Raw genomic sequence first — 10,000 nt, forward strand, 5'->3', positions numbered from 1 at the left:
ACACTGCAGCACCCAAGTTTCAGCACTGTTTGATGAACATTCTTACTCAGCTGAAAGAGTTGTACCCTTCCTGCTGACCTGTTGTACAGAACTTGTAAGTCGCTTTGGATAAAAGCGTCAGCTAAATGACTAAAATGTAATGTGAATGTAATAACCTTTTTAGGGTAAAATCCCCAATATTGGGATCAGTTGGGTTTTAAAATCACGTTTTTCCATGACTGTTGTGTTTGTATGACATCCAGGTTTGCTGACTTTTCCCCCCATTCATCCAGGTTTGCTGACTTTTCCCCCATTCATCCAGGTTTGCTGACTTTTCCCCCATTCCCTCTCTCTCTCTCTCTCCCTCTCTCTCTCTCTCTCTCTCTCTCTCTCTCTCTCTCTCTCTCTCTCCCTCTCTCTCTCTCTCTCTCTCTCTCTCTCCCTCTCTCTCTCTCTCTCCCTCTCTCTCTCTCTCTCTCTCTCTCTTCTCTCTCTCTCTCTCTCTCTCTCTCTCTCTCTCTCTCTCTCTCTCTCTCTCTCTCTCTCTCTCTCTCTCTCTCTCTCTCTCTCTCTCTCTGTGTCAGGTTCTAGATGGTCTGCTGGCCCAGTATGGAACTGTGGAGAACTGTGAACAAGGTAGTACCTCCCAGCCAGCCTGCTTCACACTTATACTGAGCTTCTAGCCAATCAGGTCGTCAAAAATCATCACTTTGTGATTCAAATTAATGTAGAAACGTCCTTCCTGGCTATTGCATCTAGACATGACCTTCTGTCAAGGCCTATCAGAGTCATATAACATGTACCGCGTCTGGAGGCTGCCGCATTATGAATCTTTCAGTACGGAGGGTCTTTTTGATGGTTGAGTAGGCGTTCTCTGCTACCCCCCCCGTCAGTAGTATTAAAATCGCCAGATGTCTACTGTCTTCCAGGTGTTATTGGGTACGCTTAGCGTGGTTACTTTCAGGAAGTGGATTTATGCTTCACAAAAAAAAAATACCATAAAGGTGTGACTTCACTGACGTACTCTAACGACCAGAACAATCATGGACGACGCGAACAATTTAAACCCCATGTGGACAATGTGCCCTTCAGGTGTAAATAGATTATGTTTACTTGTGTCTGTTCATCACAATTTTTTTACGCCCAACCAAGTCAGATGCTGCATATTATTACTGTTGACAGCAATATAACGCAATGTGATCCCCCCCCCCCCCCCCCCAGGATAGAAATGCAGTAGGAGCTGATTTCTGACCTACCTGGGTGAACCTACTGAACAGTAGGGTTAGTAGCTTCTGTCTAATTGTGTAGCTACTAGTGTTGTCAAAAATATCGATTCTTCGATACATATCGATTCTGAATATTTAAAACGGTTTCAATACTCATTTCCCGCAATATCGATATTTAATTATTCATAAAAAAAGGAAGTTGAGGAAGTTGCATTGTTCATTTCAATACCTGTAATAGTACAGTAGTCCACACACACACACACACACACACACACACACACACACACACACACACACACACACACACACACACACACCTACACACACACACACACACACACACACACACACACACACACACACACACACACACACATGTGCATTCAGTTAAGTTGGAATATGACTGTAATACAGATGCAACACAGATTACAGTGTTTACATCTGTCTGCTTGAGAAAATACCATGTTCTGCAATAAAAATGATTGAAGTGAGATGAACAGACTCACTAAACTTTATTTTATTAGATAAAACATGTTAACAAAGTTTTACTTTGCAGTTGAAAAAAGGTAATAAGTTAAATTTGATTAAAAAAATATAAATAAAAATAAATGTCATATGTTATGATGAATTGAAAATGGGGGACCCTGATGTAAACAAGACAAAAGTCTTTCTCTGGTCTGCATCCCCTTAACAATTGTGTGTATTGAGCTGTACTGTATTGTACCCATTCTGCAATCTGTTAATACAATTTGCAATCAATCAATCTGTTATGCTTAACACGCAGTACTATTAACTTTACTTAATTTCTAAGATTATATCATTTAGTTATTATGGGTTATTAGTTATATGTGATCTAAAGATAAACAAAGGGTTTTAAAAGTGTTATATTTATCTTCTCTTATAGTACCAGAGAGAAGCTGAGGAGAATCAACCAGCAACAAAAGCTAAATGTATTAAAAATATCTATATATATATTTATCTTTATCTTTTTTTTTTTTTTTTTTTTTTTTTCTTTTTTTTTTTAGATTGGAACTTTTCCCCTGTGGTATCGAAAATGGTATCGAATATCGATATTTTTCAAGGTATCTCTACACTCTACTGAGGGTAGTAGGGTTAGTAGCTTCTGTCTGATTGTGTAGTGTAGGTACTGAGAGTAGTAGGGTTAGTAGCTTCTGTCTGATTGTGTAGGTACTGAGAGTAGTAGGGTTAGTAGCTTCTGTCTGATTGTGTAGGTACTGAGGGTAGTAGGGTTAGTAGATGTGATTGTGTAGGTACTGAGGGTAGTAGGGTTAGTAGCTTCTGTCTGATTGTGTAGGTACTGAGGGTAGTAGGGTTAGTAGATGTGATTGTGTAGGTACTGAGGGTAGTAGGGTTAGTAGATGTGATTGTGTAGGTACTGAGGGTAGTAGGGTTAGTAGATGTGATTGTGTAGGTACTGAGGGTAGTAGGGTTAGTAGATTCTGTCTGGTTGTGTAGGGACTGAGAGTAGTAGGGTTAGTAGATGTGATTGTGTAGGTACTGAGGGTAGTAGGGTTAGTAGATTCTGTCTGGTTGTGTAGGTACTGAGGGTAGTAGGGTTAGTAGATTCTGTCTGGTTGTGTAGGTACTGAGGGTAGTAGGGTTAGTAGATTCTGTCTGGTTGTGTATTTGCTGAGGGATTTCAGACAGGGAAACGGTTATAGCCTGCATTGGTGTTTCCATGTTCCTGTGGAAAACCTGACCAGTGTTGCCACTTGGCACCGGAGACCAACATGTCACTCCTTTGAAGATAAAACTGTAGAAGATTACTTTATTTTATTATAATTATAATTATTAAAATTATTATAATTATAATAATAATAATAATTATTATTATTACTTTATTGCCAATTTACTCAAATCTAAATGTGCTTTCCTCATCCCTTCTAGCTATAGATACACACAGTCCCCACACACATGTATTGTATCAGAGAGGTCAGAGCGACTGCAGGGGAGCACCCTTGGACGAGATTTGAGCTCCAATGTTTCAAGTTCAAGTTCAAGTTTGTTTATTATTTGTCACAATAAAATACATGTACTTTACGGTGAAACGCTTGGTTCTGTATGAGCCCCTGAGAGGGTGCTTCATACAGTAAAAAGGTTAGTAAAAAAGTAAGTAAAAAAAAGTTAGTAAAAGAGGAATATACAATATACAATACAATATACAATCTAAAGTACAACCTAAGTACAATCTAAGTACAGTGAGTAAAAATGAGTAAACAGTGAGGTACAAATGGAGACAATGAGGTACAAAACTTTACGGTAAGGTGCACTGCAAATGCAAACGAGGTATGAATGTAGTGCAAATCTCTTTAATAAATAGATAAATATAATGTAGTCAGGTTAAAGTGAGTGTTAATAAGGTGCGTGTTTGTTTAAAAGTGAGTGTGTGCATGTGGATGTGTGTGCAATGAGTGTAGATGATGGGTTGTTACATAGAGTCATTGAGCATCCTGATGGCCTGGGGATAGAAGCTCCTGGGGATAATCAGTACCTTGCTCAAGAGCATGTCCTCAAGGAATGTGTGCACGGCACGTTCAGGTACCCATTCCAAATACCAGCCGGGTACTGGCACTGCGGCGCGGCGGCCAGCACTGTGTCCTCACAGCAACAAGGTCCTGGGTTTGAACCCTGGCGGGGCGGAGTTTGCCTGTTCTCACCGTGGTTACTTGGGTTTCCTCTGGGCGCTCTGGTTTCCTCCCACACTATAAAAGACACGCATGCTACTGTAAGTACATACTCCTGCCGCCGCCCCCCTTGACCGAGGTACTGCGTTTACAACCGGAGCTGGTCCCCGGACACCGCGTCTGTGGCGGCCCCACTGCTCCCAGATACTTAGTCGGGGGGATAATGACGTAGAACTTTAAAGAACCAGTACAATGATGTTAATTCAGTCAGAAGAAGCGTATTGTGCAATGTCTTTAGTCAACAACAACAACAACAACAACAACAACAGTTCTAACTTTTTGGTAATTTTACATCAACATAAAATAATGCAATGACATTGAAAGACAGGGTTTTCATTGTACTGAATCTCTCCCAGTTGGCACCCAGACACATTTTAGTGCAGAGCAGTGCACAACACCAGTCTAGACCTCAGACACCCAGTAGAACACCAGTCTAAACACCAGACACCCAGTAGAACACCAGTCTAAACACCAGACACCCAGTAGAACACCAGTCTAAACACCAGACACCCAGTAGAACACCAGTCTAAACACCAGACACCCAGTAGAACACCAGTCTAAACACCAGACACCCAGTAGAACACCAGTCTAGACACCAGACACCCAGTAGAACACCAGTCTAAACACCAGACACCCAGTAGAACACCAGTCTAAACACCAGACACCCAGTAGAACACCAGTTTAAACACCAGACACCCAGTAGAACACCAGTCTAAACACCAGACACCCAGTAGAACACCAGTCTAAACACCAGACACCCAGTAGAACACCAGACACCCAGTAGAACACCAGTCTAAACACCAGACACCCAGTAGAACACCAGACACCCAGTAGAACACCAGTCTAAACACCAGCAGGCACCTAATTTCATTGAACCCCCTTGTAAGTCGCTTTGGATAAAAGCGTCAGCTAAATGACTAAATGTAAATGTAAATGTAACCAATCAGGAAGATATTCACTGTAATAAACTGAATATTGTCTCCCTCTCTCTCTCTCTCTCTTTCTCTCTATCTCTTGCCATCTCCCCCCCCCCTCCCCCTTTCTCTCTCTCTTTCTCTTAGTGAACACAGAGAGCGAGACGGCAGTGGTTAATGTTACATACGGGACCCGGGAACATGCTAGACAGTAAGTTCTCTCTCTCTCTCTTTCTCTCTCTCTCTCTCTCTCTTCAATTTATAGAAAAATGTAAAAAGGACCAACCTAACCCTGTCAGCCAACGTAACCCTCTGGAAAATGGTGGTTCTTCCTGAGTTCTTTGGCTTAAATCATAGGGAACTGTTTATGTATATTGATAGTCTGTTTTGATGTGGACGTGTTTTTTTAGGTCCGTTTTGACGTGGCCGTGTTTTTCTTTAAGTCCGTTTTGACGTGGCCGTGTTTTTCTTTAAGTCTGTTTTGACGTGGCCGTGTTTTTCTTTAAGTCTGTTTTGACGTGGCCGTGTTTTTCTTTAAGTCTGTTTTGACGTGGCCGTGTTTTTCTTTTAAGTCTGTTTTGACGTGGCCGTGTTTTTCTTTAAGTCTGTTTTGACGTGGCCGTGTTTTTCTTTAAGTCTGTTTTGACGTGGCCGTGTTTTTCTTTAAGTCTGTTTTGACGTGGCCGTGTTTTTCTTTAAGTCTGTTTTGACGTGGCCGTGTTTTTCTTTTAAGTCTGTTTTGACGTGGCCGTGTTTTTCTTTTAAGTCTGTTTTGACGTGGATGTGTCTTGGTTTGGGAGACACTATGGGATGTATACGTACATATATTAATATACTGTATGCATATTATGTATTTGTTTTCCTACCAATCTATGATTTAAGATTCTAAGATTTTCAAAAGATGCTCAACTTATATCTCTGAAATAAAAATGGTTGATTGCATGAATTCCATGATGCGCTCTGATGGGCTCTGCCAGTGGAACGCTGAGTATCTTTTGAAAATGATTTAATATGATGTCATTTAATAACATTTGTCATTTATTGCCTATTTCAGTCTATGTCTTATATCGGGCTCGGGTTGCTCAGAACAAGATGTTGTTGTTTATTTGTTTATTTAAAGGATCCCCATTAGCTTATGCCGTAGCAGTTTGCTAATCTTCCTGGGGTCCACACGCAATCAACATTACAACAAATAATACAGTAAATAAATACAAATATATTTAACAACAAAATAAAAGAAATAAGTGAAATTAACAGAATAACATACAATTATTGATACAGTAAAAATATAAAAACAAATCCAGTTTAACCCAACGAGTCATCCTATACAAACATGAACCAAAAGCAAACATATCTATAAGAGTCCAATCAACCCAACTAAACAAACAAAGAAAATTAAACAACCTGTCATCAAACACTTAATCTTAACCTCGTTTTGTCCCTCCTTCAGACTTCGATTTGATTGGGCTACGGTAGTCTTGGCTCTAGCCCTCACCTTAAACTTAAACTATAAATTAAAGAGCGTCTCTGGACCAAGGAATGAAATGTGTTATTCCAAAACCCCTGTGGGACAGTGAACTAGTAGAGACAAATAGAAACCTTCCCGTTAGTGTTTTATTCCAACATAACAGTGGCTCAGGAGGTAGAGAGTGTCGAAGTGTCAAGTTTCAAGTTTGTTTATTAATTATCACAATAAAATACACGTACTTTACGGTGAAATGCTTGGTTCTGTATGGGCCCCTTAGAGTGTGCTTCATACAGTAAAAAAAGAAAGTAAGTAAAAAAGTAAAGAGGAATATACAATATACATACAATATACAGTAAAAATGTGTACAGTGAGGTACAATGCAGAAAATGAGGTACAAAACTTAGAGGTAAGGTGCAAATCTCTTTAATAATAGATAAATATAATGCAGTGTTAAAATGTCTAAAGTGAGTGTTAAGGTGAGTGTTTGTTTAAAGCTGTCCTTGAGCAAGACGTTTATAACCCATCACTGCTTCTGACGAGCAGGTCAGAACCTTGCATTGCATGGTTGCCTCAGTCGTGATTGTGTGGGTGAATGTGAAGCATAAGTTGTAAAGCGCTCTATAAATTCAGTCCATTTACCTTCAACACAGGGATGAAAATGGAATGTGTTTTGTCGTGAGACCTTCAGCGAATGATTGACGTAAAAAAAAACATGCAACTCTCATTTGTAAGGAGATCCCATTTTTCCTGTCACTTTCACGTGATGCAATCAATCAGACAATGAGATGTCAATGGAATAAAACTGAAGTCAAGTGCAGAGAAATCTGCTGTGGTTTTATCAGCCCCTCAGACTGCTCTGTGTTTATCCTGCGCTCTCTGTACGCCACCTAGTGGGCCTTTTAGGAAACTACAGCCTTCAAACCGGGGCTGTCATAGAAATGTACCTGGATACAGTAATAATAATAATAATAACTTTATTTGTTTAGCACCTTTCATGCAAGAATTACACCCCAAAATGCTTCACAGCAGTAAATTTGTCATAAAATGAGCATAAAATAGACAGAATAAAAACAATGTAGAGAATAAGAAAAAGGGTAAGAGCAATGTAGACAATAACAATACAAATACTGATTGACCAAACCGACAATTTAATTGGAACAAATATATACTCACACGGTTTAAAACCTGACAGTCTTTCTGCCTGTTTGACGCCCACACAGTTCAGAACCTGACAGGAGAACATGCAGCATCCTATATTAAATTAACAATTCAAATATGTTATACCCACTGTGTTGGGAAGTATTTAAGCATTACATCACGCGCAGGAGTGGTTTGTGACCAATAAACCATGCCTAGGGGTGGTCGTTAGGCCCGAGGCGCAGCCGAGGGTCGTTAGACCCCCCTAGGCATGGTTTATTGGTCACAAATCACGACTACAAGTGGTGTAAAGCTTTTATACAACTGCCAGATTCATCCAACCTTATTTCTATACAATAAACACACATTAATCGAAGATTTATTGAAAAAACCATCCGCCAGAAAAAGTAGTTCCCACAACTACAAAAAAGACAAGTTGCCTCCATGTGGAAGCAGCTTGAAGTGCATCCAACCAAACTAACACATCCAACTGTGTATTATTGGAATGATTGAGAGAAGTTGCCTCATGTGGAAGCAGCTTGAAGTGCATCCAACCAACTAACACATCCAACTGTGTATTATTGGAATGATTGATTGAAAATTGTATTACCAGATGCAGAATGGGTACAATACAGTACGGCTCAATACACACAATTGTTAAGGGAATGCAGACCTACTTTCCATAGAACTTCATTCTTAGATGCTTCTATATAAAGTAGGTAAAACAAATTAAAACGTTTTCTTTGCCCTATAGGAAAAAAACGTTTTCTTTGCCCTATTTTTTTATTTATTTCTTTTAGCCTAAACTTAACCAGTTGGAAACCAGGGGTACAGTAATAAAATTAGCAATCAATCAATTCAATAGACCATGCTCACTTAAAACAGCGCTGCTTCTCTCTCAGTCTGACTCCCCCGCTGTTGCAGACAGGAGTGTGTGTGTGTGTGTGTGTGTGTGTGTGTGTGTGTCACAGTGTGTGTGTGTGTGTGTGTGTGTGTGTGTGTGTGTGTGTGTGTGTGTGTGTGTGTGTATGTGTGTGTGTGTGTGTGTGCGTGTATGTGTGTGTGTGTGTTTGTGGGTACGCCAGCGTCGGACAGTGTGAGAGTGAACGCTGCAGTCAGTGGGAAGGAAGTAGAAATTTAAATCAATCAATTAATCAATCAATCAATCCGCGATTTTTCTTTTGTTCTAGATTGACTCAAGACCCATCAATTACATCATCCAACATTGTTTAAAGGACTAACACATTCCCCTTGACAGAATCGCTTCATATTTAGTCGTTATGGTGCTATCAACATATCCATTTGTTGTCCGCGATCTTGTTTTCTCCCGGAGTGAGCCGGGGAGTGATATGTGATTCGGTTGTGGGCGGGTCCTGAGCCCAGGACCGTGGATTGTTGCCAATAAAGACGTGTAAATGGCCAATCAGAATCGAGAAATTTGCATGCCGTTGTATAAAATCGTATATTAATCATGATCACAAAATTGGCCTCCGCATTTAATTAAACACAATCACCTGCAATATTGATGCATTCCATTTTTGACTACCTGCTCCTCTACATCAAATCAAGCGCTCCTCATTCATCAGCTACATTGTCTGACCAATCACAGGTGTTCCTTTACGCTGCGAGCACTGCCCTCCTTTTTTACATCAGTAGCCTCGAACAAAGTCAGAGAAGAAATGAAAAGAGCTTAAAATGTTCACAAGACGACGTACTGGAATATTACCCTTAACATTTTTAATGTTGGCAGTTGCACACAGTTGAACAATTGCATTTATTATTGATGTTATCTATACAGCACCTTTAAAGGAACACGCCAACATTTTGGTAAATTTGCTTCTTCAGAGAAGATAGATACCAGTTCCCTCTCTGTGCGTTCAGTAGAAAGCTATCTGGCTGCATGTTAGCCTAGCTTAGCACAATGAATGGAAGTGGACATGACCGGTTAGCCTTCGGGAGAGGTGTTAGTTGGACAATGCCTAGGCTAACCTGCCATATCCGCTTCTATTCATTGTGCTAAGCTAGGCTAACATGCAGCCAGATTGCTTTCTACTGAACGAGAGTCAACTGGTATCTATCTTCTTGTCTCTCTCTGGAGAAGACGCTAAGCTATTTTCCCAAAATGTTGGCGTGTTCCTTTAAGTATGAAAACTAGGGCTGTCAATTTATCACGTTAATTAGATTAATTAATTACACAGCAAATTATCACGTTATGAAAATTAACTCAAAATTTATTAAAAAAAATTATAATTTTTTAAAAGAAAATTACACTTTTTTTTATCTCATTCATTCCATAAGAACGTAGAATACACATTTACAGACTTTTTTTTAATATGGCTCATTTGCATGTTCTTGGTATCTGATTCTAGAGACATCTATCTCAGGGAATGTATTCCCAGTGTCAGAAATACTGTGTCTGTTACTAGGCTTGAGTAGATTGTAATGAACCAAATGAAAATATCAATACAATTTTTTTTTATCTTTGACTGTGAATAACACCATGCTAAAATTGACCAGACCTGAAAAATCTAAGCAAATGAATAAATGGAAGATGATTAAACAGAAGGTTTT

The 10,000-nt window shown here is 39.7% G+C and overlaps 1 protein-coding gene across 1 annotated transcript in view; it reads left to right on the forward strand.

Moving 5' to 3' along the window:
• Positions 1 to 10,000, forward strand: part of LOC311240465 (insulin-like growth factor 2 mRNA-binding protein 1) — a gene marked incomplete at its 5' end in the record, with an annotated part of 44,670 nt that overhangs the window by 20,499 nt on the left and 14,171 nt on the right. The gene's annotated exons all lie outside the window — the stretch shown is intronic.

Source organism: Notolepis coatsorum (genome assembly GCF_963971535.1).
Source record: "Notolepis coatsorum genome assembly, chromosome: 14".
NCBI lineage: Eukaryota > Metazoa > Chordata > Actinopteri > Aulopiformes > Paralepididae > Notolepis > Notolepis coatsorum.